This window comes from Saccopteryx leptura, chromosome 1 (assembly GCF_036850995.1).
Source record: "Saccopteryx leptura isolate mSacLep1 chromosome 1, mSacLep1_pri_phased_curated, whole genome shotgun sequence".
Lineage (NCBI taxonomy): Eukaryota > Metazoa > Chordata > Mammalia > Chiroptera > Emballonuridae > Saccopteryx > Saccopteryx leptura.
In genome coordinates, this window is record NC_089503.1 from 79122840 (window position 1) to 79137610 (window position 14771).

Sequence of the window (14771 nt, forward strand, 5' to 3'; positions counted from 1 at the left end):
CAATAAATATCTTGTGTACAATAAAACTAATCATTAAAATGTTTCGTTATTTCAATTACACTAAATAAATACAATAGCTATCTGTGGTGGTGCAGTGGATAAAGCGTCAACCAGGAATGCTGAGGTTGCGGGTTCGAGATCCTGGGTTTGCCCAGTCAAGGCACAGACAGGAAGCAAGCTGATGCTTCCCGCCCCATCTCCTCACCACCATCGTTTCTCTACCTCTCTTTTTTTCTCTCTAAAATAAAATAAATAAAATCTTTAAATAAATAAATACACTAGCAAAAGGGATAAATTCAAGCGTATTGGAATTTAACATCTAAAATATCATCCTTCTATAGTTGCAAAACTTCTCTTTTTCCCTAAAAATTTGTATGCATTAACTGGTCATGTCTTGCAAATACAGTGTACACTGAATTGTTGCTTTATGTAAACAAGAAAGCAAACACTGTGGAGTATAACCCTTTCCGTGCACCCAAGGGACTTCATTTTAAAGGTTTAATCAGGCCTTTTACACATATTCTAAATGTGTCTAACTTTTTAAAATTTCTATATTAAAATTATCCTTCTTTGTCAACTTTTCATAACTGGTTATATTTAGTAACCACTTAAAGCAACTTTTAATTACATACTTTCGATCAAAATATTGGCACTGGGGGCTACTTTAGTCCCAGGGAAGACACCAATCTAATTACCGTTGCTTTGTTTCTGATTCCACTTCCAAAGTACAACCTCGTCTGGAGTGACAAGATGTGAAAGAAAAAAAAAAATTCACATTTTGCACTTCAAGTCTAAACTGCACAAGACATGATGGTAATCAGACTCTATTGTTTCAGTGCTAAACTTAACAGTCGTGGGAGATGGGGCTCCTAACGGAGAGAATTAATCATGGGCCTTTTTGATATTCATGAAAAAGGGAGATAATCTTGCTGCAGAGTGACATTCTTTCCAGGGAGCCCAGCTTCTGGCTGTGAAACCCATTCCCATGTGATTTCTTTCTAACAAGCCAGAAAGCTGCTTTAATCTTTAAACATGAAGCATTGTCTTCCAGTATCAAAGGTAGACAAGTTCTCCTATCGAGGTTCAAAAGCAGAGAATAATAAGAACCTGGTTGTTCCTGTCAGGCTGATGTCAGCTCTGCAATCACTCTTCATTTGATTGAGCCATTTTGTCCTCAGAACCACTCTGCTCTGTTCGGCTGAATTTCCTCCAGCCCCTAACAGTGAGCAGCGTACCCAGAGCTTCCCTGGGGGTTTCTTGTCAGAAGATAGACTCTTGTGCAGTAGATATGTTATTTCGGAGCTCAACTTGAACAGCCTAGGGACAGCCAAGGACTTTCTCTCCATGGAGCTTCCGGTCACTCTTCCGGCTGCCCCACTGGCACTGACACTTCCCAGCCCAATGGGAGGAGTATGTCCACTTCCACGAGGCAAAGTCCCCAGCATACCGGACTTTGATTTTTACCTGAAAAGACCAGAAAGATGCTGGGTTTCATAATTTTTCATAATCAAGTTGCATAATTTAAGGAGTCAGCCCATAAGCAGTCTCCTACCAAAAGGAGAGTTAAGTGAGGCTTCCAGTCAAGATGGTGGGGTAGGTAAATGTGGTACTCACATTCTCCCCCAACCATGTCAAAACTACAACTCAACTACAGAACAGCCAGCACTCAGAACTGCCTGAAATCTAGATGAACAAAAGTCTTACAACTAAGAATATAAAGAAGCCACAGTGAGACTGGTAGGAGGGGTGGAGATGTAGAACAGGCTGGTTCCATACCCATGTGTGGCAGTTTAAAATGAGGAGAGATATCTCAGGTGCATGACCAGTAAAAAGTTCCAGCCCCATGCCAGGCACCCCAGCCCAGGGTTCCAGTGCCAGTCAGAAAAGTCCCTATAATTTTCTGCTATAAAAACCAGCAGGAACTGTGACCGAGGGAGACGGAGGGCTACTGGAGTCCCAGACAGTTCATCTTAAAAGGCCCACACATGGACTCACTCACTCTGAGCTCCAGCACTTGGGCAGCAGCTTGAAAGGTGCCAGGGCATATGGAGAGGAACCAGATTGTCTGGCATCAGAGAGCAGAAGGGGCATCTTCCTCCCAGACAGAAGTGCTGGCAGAGACCACTGTTCCTTTGTTGAACCCTCGCCCCACAGAGCCAGCAGGCAGGTGCCACATCTGAGTCTCCGAGTTTCTAACAACCTGGCTATCACTGTTCCTCAGCCCTGGTGATTCCCTAAGACCTTACCCCACCAACTTTCCAGCCCACCCAAGCTGTTTCCAGTGACTTTTCCATATGAATAGTCTGTCCTGGCTTATGTTCTAGACTATCCTAAAATCTCTCAATCAAGCAGCATCTGGCCTCAGCATGCCCTGTACTGCTCACTAAGTGGCTGCAGGCCTGGCATTGGTGACAGCCAGCCTTGGTTCATAGCTTGGCCACCCCTGAGCACTGCCAAGTCCAGCAAAAGTTAACAGCCATCTGCACATCACTTTTTAACTCATACTGGGGGGGATCCAGGGCAGAATACAGATAGTGGCTGACCTTGGCCTGTACTTCCTAAGAAGCCCCAGAGCCAGTGCACCTGGTGAACAGCTTCAGATGACATCAAAGCATCACCACTCAACCACCTCCATAAGTGACACACTAAAGGGAAGAACTCAGTGGGCACCAGGGCCCCACCAAAGTAAGTCCTGCTCTGTGGGGTGGGCCCCTGAACAGCTGATCCTCCACAGTGGTTTCAGCTAGTTTTTGTAGCCCATTGGTCTCCCACAGATGTGCCAACAGTAATCAAGGCTCAACTACAACAGGAAGGTGTACACGCCCCACATGTAGGGCACACCTGAAGTGGCCAGCTAGGGTGAATGGAGAGGCTGTATCACTGAACCATATAGAACACCTAATAAATAAGTCCACTCTACCAAGCCCAGGAGACAGCAGTTCTACCAAATATATAATGAAACAAATATAGGGAGTCTGCCAAAGTGAGGAGATAAAAAAAATGTCTCAAATAAAAGAATAGAATTAAACTTTAGTAAAAAAACTAAACAAAATGGAGATAATCAACCTACAAGATGCAGAATTCAAAACACTGGTTATAAGGATGCCCAATGAACTTAGGGGAAGAATAAATGAGGGGAAGAACTTAGTGAGGACCTCAACAAAGTGACAGAAAACATAAAAATTAAACTAGAAGACATAAAAAGAACGAGTCAATAATGAAAAATACATGAACTGAAATGAGGAATATATTACAGGGAGTCAATAGTGGAGTAGGTGAAGTACAGGATCAAATCAGAGATTTGAAAGATAAGGAAGCAAAAAATGCCCATTCAGAACAGGAAAAAAAAATGAACTCAACAAAAGTGAAGATAGTATAAGGAGCCTCTGGAACAACATCAAGCATGCCAACATTTGCATCACAGGAGTATCTATGTGAAAAAATAATGATGAAAAACTTCCCTAATCTGGTAAAAGAAATAGTCCAGGAAGTGCAGAGAGACCCACACAAGATGAACCCAAGGAGGCCCACACCAAGACATATCATAATTAAAAATACAAAGGTTAAAGACCAAGAAAGAATTCTGAAAGCAACAAGAGTATAGCAGTTAATTATCTACAAGGGAGCTCCCATAAGACTGTCACCTGATTTCTCAACAGAAACTTTGCAAGCCAGAGGGACTGGCAAGAAATATTTAAAGTGATGAAAAGCAAGGACCTACAACCAAGATTACTCTACCCAGCAAAGCTATCTTTTAGAATCAAAGGACAGATAAAAAGCTTTCCATATTTTAAAAAGCTGAAGGAGTTGATCACTACCAAACCTCTATATCATGAAATGTTAAAGGGAAGAAGAAGAAGAAGAGGAAGAAGAAGAAGAAGAAGAAGAAGAAGAAGAAGAAGAAGAAGAAGAAGAAGAAGAAGAAGAAGAAGAAGAAGAAGAAGGAGAAGGAGAAGAAGGAGGAGAAGAAGAAGCCAACAACCTCTAGAGGAGGAGGAGGAGAAGGAGAAGAAAAGTAACATGGAGAGGCCACCCACAGGTACTTTGGTCAATAATTTCAGTTGAAGTCTGGCCTGTGGTGGCACAGTGGATAAAGCTTTGACCTGGAATGCTGAGGTCACCTGTTCGAAACCGCAGGCTTGCCTGATCAAGGCACATATGGGAGTTGATGCTTCCTGCTCCCTTCCTCCCTTCTCTCTCTTTCTCAATCTTGTCTCTGAAATGAATAAATAAAATCTTTTAAAATAATAATAATTATTATTATTATTATAGCTGAGCTTCAGCTGCTGGCCATGAGAGGGAGCTAGCCTGGACCTTCAGCCCAGACAAAAACCCTGGCTCACATCTTTCTGCAAGCATGTGAGAAACCCAAGCAAGAACCAACTAGCTGGCCCCATTAAAGGACTATACAAGTACTACTATAAAGTACTATAGAAAATAATAATAAATCAGTTTCAGCGACTAAGTTCTGAAATAGTTTATAATCAAGGATGACTAGAAAGCCCCTTTGTCTTGTTTAATATCAATTCCTCAGCTATACATTTTCCCTTTTCTTCTAAGCATTCATTATTCTTTAGCATATTATATGATTTACTAATTTATGATGCTTAGTATTTTTTTGGCTAGTTCTCTACCAGATTAAAAACTCCAAGAAAGTAGCAAAAAACAATCAAACAAAAAACCAGTTAAGTGAAACAGAAAATAACTCAGAATGAAGGTCCATTAGATAAAGGCAAAAAGCAGAGCTAAAGGAAAGCCAAATGGCTCCACAAACCATTAGCAATAACATTTTCACACACACACACACACACACACACACACACACACACACACACACTCCAGCAAACTGGAGAGATTGCACCGGCTACAGTGTGGGCTATATTCCAAGTTTGGAGAAGTCCCAAAACTTCTATCATAAGTCTCAAACTCACCTTAATTTCTTTAGCAATTAACATTATTGGACCCAAACAATCAATCTCGGGCTGTCTTTTGGAGCACAGTTATGGACCATAGCTGCATTCTTGAGACTTCCTAACTTGAAGCAGATCCGGCACAGCTGTCTCTTACAGAGAGGCAGATTAAGGTCGGTTGAGGCCCCGGGCACAGAAGAAAATGTTGGGACCTTTAAAAAAAAAGAGAGAGAGACAAGGAAAATAAAAATACATGCTAACCATATTTTTAAATAAATAAAAAATATTATGTACTGTTCACGTTAAAATTGCACATATGAAACCAACCTTGGTGTCATTAGAAAAAAGTGTAAAGTTGGGATTTTGTGGGGCCCTTCAGAAATTGGGGCCCAGGGCTTGTGCCCCATGTGCCTGCCATCAAATCCGCCTCTACTTTTACATCAATTTATCTCACTGTTTGTTTTTGTTTCCTGGGTCCGCTGTGCCAGGTTACCACAAATTGGTAGCTTAAAGCAGCAGAAATTCATTCTCTTACAGTTCTGGAGTCAAGAAGTCCAAAATCGAGGTGTTGGCAGGGCCATGCTCCCTCCAGGGCTGTCAGGGTTGGGTCTATTTCTTGCCTCTCCAGCATCAGGTGGCTGCTGGCAATCCTTGGCTTGTGGCTGCGTTACTATAATCTCTGGCTACCTGGCTGTTTTATCTTCTCTTCTTATTTGTGTCAATTCTCCCTCTGCCTCCCTCTTATAAGGATGCAAATTGCTTTTACTCCCCACCCAGATAATCCAGAAGAGTCTTATCATCTCAAGAACCTTAACTTAATCATATGTACAAAGTTTTTTGTTTTTGGGTTTTTTTTCCATATAAGGTAAAATATAAGAATGTGGATTTGGGGAGGTATAGTGGGGAGGTATTCAGCCTATCACTGATTGCTAAAACATGACCTTTCTGTCACTTGAAGGCAAAAGCATTTGATTCAAACAAACATACCATGTATATGTACAATCAGAAAATCTGGAGAATATCAACATCTCAAGGTTTTAGAGAAACTGTACCATATATATCATTTTATCATCTTTCAGGTCAACCATTGTTATGAGCAAATTGTTAATTGTATAAGGCTTCAACAGCTTTTCAAGGTTAGTGGCATTTGAACGTTTAGATTTGGCTCATAAGTCTTGAACGATTTCTAGCATGACCTTACCCTAAAATCCATTCTGACCTAAATCACCCAGCTTGCTGGCTTGTGCCATCCAAATATACTAGGTAATTATGCAGTATTGGACTTTGCTTTGGTTGGGTACACACATTTAGCTTATCTAATCAGAAGCAGTAATGTAGCCATGCAACTTGGAGAAGTAGGAACACCAGGCCTCAGCTCCAGCACCGGATTTAATGAGCAATGCCTAAGTAATGAGATAAGCAATATGTGAAAAATAAAAGCAAGAGGGCAAGAAAACCTTGCCAGTAAGCTGGTGAGACATTGAAAGCTTTCCTTACAACTTCAAAGGCTGCCTGTTGGGCTTGCAACCCCGCCCCACACTGAGCTGCTTGGGAGTAAAGTCAACTCTATATTAACCCTGAATACATTCATATTGCAAAATGTCTAATAATATAACATCCTTGAGCTGCTAATTGATTGTGAAATGCTTTAAGAGGCTTTATGACAGAAACTAAGTACAATTCATTATTATTAGGTCATGCAATTCATTAACTTTAAAGGGCAAACAAAACCTCAATGGCAAGTGTTTCTACATACCTCCTGTGAGAAAATAGACTGTCAGATCACTGTTCTCTGCTATTATTTATTTTAATGTCACTCCCTCACCAGAATTGAATTTGCATATTTTGTCACAATATGAAGTTTTCCTATAAATGTTGTTTGGAGCAGAGATAAGTGTGCTAATTTAGATGGGATATTTCACTTAAAATGTAATTTAGTCATCATATCTAAAAATGTAAATGCTTTTTAGTGTCTTAAATATCATACAGTTGAAAGCAGAAAGGGAAGTCATGAGTTGGACAATGTTAGAAGCCCATCAAAGGAATGCCAAAGAATAATAATTTTTTAAAGGTTCAAAGCTAATAGGTTACTTTAAAGAGAAATATTTAAATGGCACTCACCTAAAAATTTTCCAGTATGAATTAATATTGATGCTATCCCATTTCCTGCTCCTTAAAAATCTTCTCAGTGAAAGGTATGATATCTTCTCCTAAGAACCAACAGCCATTAATTGTAGACTAGCTACTGCTCTAAACAGGCTTGCTAAAAATTGGGGAACCCTAACTGGCATAAAAACAGACATACAGATCAATGGAACAGAATTGAGAGCCCAGAAATAAACCTACACCTGTATGTCAATTAATATTTGACAAAGGAGGCAAGAACATACAATGGGGTAAGGACAATCTATCCAATAAATAGTGTTGGAATAATTGACAGATACATGCAAAAAAACAAGAAAGGAAGAAACTAGACCACCTTCTTACATCATAATAAGAATTAAACTCAAAATGGATTAAAAACTTAAATGTAAGACTGCAAATGATAAAAATTGTAGAAGGCAGTAAACATAGGCAGTAAAATTTTGAATAGCTCTCGTAGAAATATTTTTTTCTGATATATCTCCTCAGTCAAAGGAAACAAAAGAAAAAATAAACAAATGTGACTATCAAACTAAAAAGGTTTTGCACAGCAAAGGAAACCATCAACAAAATGAAAACACTACACCGTTAATGGGAGAACACATTCACTAATGATAAAACTAATACAACTCAGTACCAAAAGGAAATTTAAAAAGTAAGAAACAATTCATTTAAAAAATGGGCAAAAGACCTGAATAGATACTTCTGGCAAAGAGGCCATATACAGTATGTCCGTAAAGTCATGGTGCACTTTCGACCGGTCACAGGAAAGCAACGAAAGATGATAGAAATGTGAAATCTGCACCAAATAAAAGGAAAACTCTCCCAGTTTCATACCTATTCAGTGCAGTTCGATGTGGGCTCATGCACAGATTTTTTAGGGCTCCTTAGGTAGCTATCCCATATAGCCTCTACAGCAGGGGTCCCCAAACTTTTTACACAGAGGGCCAGTTCACTGTCCCTCAGACCATTGGAGGGCCAGACTATAAAAAAAACTATGAACAAATCCCTATGCACACTGCACATATCTTATTTTAAAGTAAAAGAACAAAACGGAAGCAGTACTGTATGTGAGCAATGCCATGCTTTGCATCTGCATCCTGTGCTCCTCTCACTGACCACCAATGAAAGAGGTGCCCCTTCCAGAAGTGCGGTGGGGGCCAGATAAATGGCCTCAGGGGGCCGCATGCTGCCGGCAGGCCGTAGTAGTTTGGGGACCCCTGCTCTACAGACTCGTCACTAACTGATGGCCTACCAGAACAGGGTTTCTCCAACAAACTGCTGGTTTCCTTCAACTGCTTATCCCACCAAGTAATGTTATTCCTATGTGGTGGCGCTTTGTTATAAACGCACTGATATTCACGTTGCACTTTGGTCACGGATTCGAATTTAGCGAGCCACAGAACACACTGAACTTCCCTCTATACCATCCACATCTCGACTGGCATGGCCGTGGGCTGCTCCGCTGTATACACAGTGTTACGTCATCATCAGCGCATGCGCACATGCTGCCACATCATCCTACAGAAACTGGGAGGGTTTTCCTTTTATTTGGTGCAGATTTCACATTTCTATCATCTTTTGTTGCTTTCCTGTGACCAGTCAAAAGTGCACCATGACTTTACGGACACACTGTAGATAGCCAGCAGATGTGTGAAAAGATGCTCAATGTCACTAATCATTAGAGAAATGCAAATTAAAACCACAGTTGCATATCACCTCACACCTGTCAGAATGGCTCTCATCAATAAATCAATGAACAACAAGTGTGGCAAGGGTGTGCAGAAAAGGGAACCCTCATGCCCTGTTGGTGGGAATGCAGATTGGTTCAGCCACTGTGGAAAACAGTATGGAGTTTCCTAAAAAAATTATAAATGAAACTGTCTTATGATCCAGCAATTACACTCATGAGAATATATCCAAAGAAACTTGAAACACTGATTCAAAAGAATACATGCACCTCTATGTTCATTGCAGCATTATTTACAATAGCCAAGTTTTGGATGCAGCTTAAATGCCCATCAGTAGATGAGTGGGTAAAAAGACTATGGTACATTTACACAATAAAATACTACTTTGCTGTAAAAAAGATGGAAATTTTACCTTTACGACAACATGGATGGACTTGGAGATTATTACACTAAGTGAAATAGCCAGTCAGAGAAAGACAAGTACTGCTTGATTTCGCTTATATATATATAGAATCTAATGAACAAAATAAATGATATAGAAACAGACTGCTAGATGCAGAGAACAGATTGATAGCTGTCAGAGGGGAGGAGGTTGTGAGGATTGGATGTAAAAGGTGAAGGGATTAAGCAAAAAGAAAAGAAAATACCTCATAGAAACAGACAACAGCATGGTGATTACCAGAGGGAAAGAGGGGTAAGGGGAGGTGGAAGAGGATAAAGGGGAGATAGATGGTGTTGGGGGGAGACTTGACTTGGGGTGGTGAACACACAATACAATACACAGATGATATAGTAAAGAATTATATACTTGAAACCTATATAATTTTATTGACCCATGTCACCTCAATACATCCGATAATTTTTTAAATAAAAAAAAAAATTGAAAAACTATAAATTGAAAAGGGTCCCAAGAAACAAACTTAGAAATATTTGTCTTTGCTCTGTGGTTAGTTATCCCATTGATTAGATAGAAAGTTCACTGAAAGTGTTTGTATTGCATCTATTGGGGAATTATCTGGATTCTTTTGATTGCCAGTAATGAAAGCCCAGCTCCACTACCCTAAGCTAGGAGACACATTTGCTTCTATAGTCATGGAAAGAGTGAAGATGGAGCTGGTCTTAGGAATACCTACATTCACGCACTCAAATGCTCAGGAGACTCTGCCTCTTCAATCTGTCTCTGCTCCTGTCTGCATTTTGGCTTCATTCATTTTTATTGCCAGTAGAATTTATCCATATGGCAAGGGACATGGCACAGGCTGTTCTGGGCTTACGAGCTACTAGCTTAATGACTCTAAAGGAAGGAGGACTTCTCTCTTCCAAACATCATTGAAAATTTCCAGGGAAGGGCTCTCAGCTTGAGCTGCGTGACTACATGGCTCAGTTGCTGAGGGCAGGAGAATGGTACATTGTAACTGACTAAGCCTGAGTCATGTGCTTGTGATAGTCCCATGATTAGGAGGACAAGGTTTTTTTATATTTTTTAAAATAAGTAAATAAATAAATACTAATAATGAAGGGAGATAGAATAGCTGCAGTCACAGTCTCAGCCACCTTAAAATCATCATGCATTGAGTACCACCTTCCTGCATTGGTACCTATCACATTCCCTGCACTCACACAGGCAGACATCCGTATTTTGCAGTGCAAAGGGTCAGACAGAACAGGTTTCAGTTAGAGGGGAAAACCATCTTCTTGAACAACCCTTTCTTTCCTCCCCTCTAGAATTTATATGTTGCAGTTCTAACCCCCAGTACCTCAGAATGTGTCTGTATTTAGAGAGAGGCACTCTGAATAGGTAATTAAGTTAAAATGGAATCACTAGGATGAGCCTTAGTCCAATATGACTAGTGTCTTTATAAGAAGAGGATGATTTGGACACAGGCACCAAGGGAAGGCCATGTGAAGATGCAAGAAAAGATGGTCATCTACAAGCCACGGAAAGGGCCCTGAACTAGATCCTTCCTTCACAAGCCCTCAGTAGTAAACCTGCCCTGCTGACTCCTTGATCTTGGACTTCTAGCCCCCCAATAAATTTCTTCTATTAAGCAACTCAGACCATGGTACTTTGTTATGGCAGCCCTAGCAAACAAGTACATTTCCCACAGTCACCCCTGTCACCATCAAATGAGTTTCTCCCACTCTTTCCAAGGGAAGAGGAACCCATTCAACGAGTTGTTGCACAGCAACCATAAGGCACCAGACATTATGCACAGGCACTATAAAGGGGAAAAAAGGATATAAGGGCATGTTGTTTTGTTTTGTTTTGTTTTTTTCTTAAATCCCCATGTTCACTAGCTAAAATATCTTATCTAAGAATAGCAAATTCACCTGATCAGGGGTGGCACAGTAGATAGAGCGTTAAACTGGGACATGGAGGACCCAGGTTAGAAACCCTAAGGTTGCCGGCTTGAGCATGGGCTCATCTGATTTGAGCAAAGCTCACCAGCTTGAGTCCAAGGTCTCTGGCTCGAGTAAGGGATCACTCGGTCTGCTGTAGCTTCCCAGTCAAGGCACATATGAGAAAGCAATCAATGAACAACGAAGGTGCCGCAAAAAAGAACTTATGCTTCTTATCTCTCTCCCTTCCTGTCTGTCTGTCCCTAGCTCTCCCTCTCTCTGTCTCTCTCTCTGTCACACACACAAAAAGGAATAGCAAATTCAAGGCACTTGTACAAATATAATTACACCCCACTCTCGTGACCACGATCAAGACCCATGATCGATCATTTGCACTCAAACCACTGAGCCCAGAGCACTGCCTCGGAATCTTTTTTAACATAATGCTCTAGGAAATCACTACAAATAAGCCAAAATTGCCACTTGAGATGCAACTTATTTGCCCTATGAGTCAGAAGCCTACCCAATATCCATCTTCTTCTTCCCTACTGAAACAACCTTGTTTTTATTCAGTAAAAGCAATATTTTTCCCCTTTTCATCTAATACTGGTCAATGAGATATAATGGGAAATACTGATGGAAAGACTCCTCAAAAGAAGGACAATTGAACAAGGTATGCTGTTTTGCCTTCCCCCTTCATCTTTCCTGCTTTCTGGAATGAAACCATGATGTCTGAAACTTCAGCAGCCATTTTGGACTATGAGTCTATAATTATGACAGAAGTTAGCACTAAGGATGAAGGGGGGACAGATGATGAACGGAATCTACCTCTCTTGATGATTATGAAGGCTTTATACCAGCTCTAGCTTGCCTATATCCTGACTTTTATGTGTTTAGACTACTATTTTTTTGGTTTTCTTGCTATATGTTGCCAGACCTAAAACTTGATCCAAAATGGTGGCATTTTGAGGTGTACTGTATTATGGCTTAACTCAACACCAACTGCCAACATCTTCTTATTTGTGTTCTTTTCTTATAGATACTGGAAAGCTGAAAATTCAAATACCTACTTTCCTTCCTTGCAGCTGAGATGACCAGATAAAATGTAAGCCAGTTCTGTTTATTCAGATCTTAATAGAAGTCAGCTGATAATTTGGGGGGGAAATTCTCCCTTTTCTCCTCTTTCCTCTTGCTGCCTGGAATGCAGAAGTGTGGCTGAGTGGCTCAGCAGCCATCTTGTAACCATGAAGCAACAAGCATGAAGACAAAAGAAGCCAACAAGCTAAAGACAGTAGAGTGGACATATGGGAAGGGCCTGGGTCCCCTATAGCACTGAGCAATTACATAAGTCCTGGGCTGCTTATCTCAGAACCCCTTGTTATGTGTCAATACAACTCTATTTATTTAAGGCACTTTGGATGGGGTTTCTGTTATTTGCTGCAGCTGAATTCATTCCCAACACTATCCCTATACTAGCCCTTCAGTTCTCCTGAGGCATCACCTCCATGGGGATCCCCTCAATCCTGGCAATTGTATTCGTTTCCTAAGGCAGCTGTAACATATTACTACAAACTCCGTGGCTTAAAACAACATAAATTTATACTCTCACAGTTCAAAAGGCCCAAAGTCCAAAATTACAGTGTCAGTAGGGTTGATTGATTCTCTACTGATACTTCCAGAGGCTCTGAAGGATCTCACAGTTGTCTTCTAGCTTCTAGCAGCTCCCAGCAATCCTTGCCGTTTCTTGGCTAGAACTTTATCACTCCAACCTCTGCCTCCAAATTCACATGCCCTTCTCTCCTGTGTGTGTTTCTGTGTCTCTTCTCTTGTTATAAGTATAGTATTATATTACCACACACCGCACTTGGTTCATTATACAGGGTGGAGCAAAATTAGGTTTACAGTTGAGAGTAGGAAAAACACAAAGTTTATTCTTGCATTATTATTTATTAATTGTATTATTTTTCCATGTAAACAACTCTAAACCTACTTTTGCTCCACCCTGTATTGTAAAGAGACTTAAGCTGGGACTTCAGACGAGGTCCTAGGTTCAGCTATCTCACTGATTATTTTGCTGCCCTGGCCAAGTTCTTTTTAGCTCTTAAAAAAACTCAGTTTCTTTATTAGTAATATGGGAATAAAAATAGCTGCTCTCTCTACAGGTTCAATGTGAAAAGCTACTGACACAATGTAGCTAATACAGCCTCAAAAACAAAGTTTTGCCTGACCAGGCAGTGGCGCAGTGGATAGAGCATCAGACTGGGATACAGAGGACCCAGGTTCAAGACCCCGAGGTCACCAGCTTGAGCGCGGGCTCATCTGGTTTGAGCAAAAAGCTCACCAGCTTGGACCCAAGGTCGCGGCTCGAGTAAGGGGTTACTCGGTCTGCTGAAGGCCCGCGGTCAAGGCACATATGAGAAAGCAATCAATGAACAACTAAGGTGTTGCAACACGCAACGAAAAACTAATGATTGATGCTTCTCATCTATCTGTCCCTGTCTCTCCCTCTCTCTGACTCTCTCTCTGTCTCTGGAAAAAATAAAATAAAATAAAACTTGGAAAAAAACAACAACAACAACAAAAACAAAGTCTTTTCAAGGAGTAAGACCTTCTAGTCTTCCTCTCCTTCTTCAAAAAAGTCATCATCATTCATCTCTGGTTTTCAAATGACTAAGAATGAAAATAAAAATAAGAATGAGCGTGAGTATCTGGGATTAATAACTACATTCAAGCAGGGTATCGACACATTTTCCGCTAGCAGAGGGTGTCCCCAAAGGCAACTTAGGAAAGCAGGTCAAGGGAAAGCAGAAAAGTGGCTTGAACCTCAGTTGGACCAGGGCTAAGCCTGAAGGAAATGGTCCTTGGATGAAGGCTGACGGGCTACTTCACAAACCAAGGTAATCTACATCCTCCAAATGGTATTTTTCATAGTGACCTGGACCTCACAGCTTTGCCATTATTCTTTAGTATTTCTAAAACCTTTAACTTTTTAAAACATAAGAAAAATATTATAGGTAATTAAGAAAAGTATATGTTATACTCTTATCCAAATTTAACACATGTTAATATTTCACCATATTTAATTCAGATTCTCTTTTTTTTCTTTTAAGTGAGAGGAGGGGAGACAGAGAGACAGACTTCTGCATGCTCCCCAACTGGGATCCACCCTGCAACCACTGTCTGGGGCTGATGCTATGGTCATCTGGGGCCATGCTCACAATGGAGCTATTTTTAGTGCCTGAGGCAGAGCCTGGATGGAGCCATCCTCAGCATCCAGGGCCAATGTGCTTGAATCAGTCAATTGAGTCACTGGCTGTGGGAGAGGAAGAAAAAAAGAGAGAAGGGGGAGGGGGGAGGGAAAAGGAGATGGTTACCTCTCCTGTGTGCCCTGACTGAGAATCAAACCCAGGACTTCCACATGCTGGGTCTATGCTTTCCCACTGAGCCAACCGGCCAGGGCCTAATTCAGATTCTTTTTAAGAAACAAAGCATAAAGATACAATTGGAGCCCCCAACTGTATATATTGATGCTTTTCTGCATATGTAGGTAGCTATATAAAATGTCATTTCTTAAATTTAAAGTTTTTCATAAAAGGTATCATTCTCTACATATCCCTTTGTACTTACTTTTTTTTCACTCACCATGATTTTGAGATTTATCTATGCTGCTGCATATAAACCTAGTTTA

General features: G+C 40.7%; 1 long non-coding RNA gene across 1 annotated transcript; it reads right to left on the minus strand.

Moving 5' to 3' along the window:
* Positions 1-972: 972 nt before the first annotated feature.
* On the minus strand, positions 973-5571 carry LOC136395637 (uncharacterized). The gene is made up of 3 exons (XR_010749366.1): positions 5446-5571; positions 4932-5122; positions 973-1464 (listed from the first exon to the last, which is right to left on the minus strand). It is a non-coding gene; the product is annotated as an uncharacterized lncRNA (long non-coding RNA).
* Between the last annotated feature and the right edge of the window lie 9200 nt (positions 5572-14771).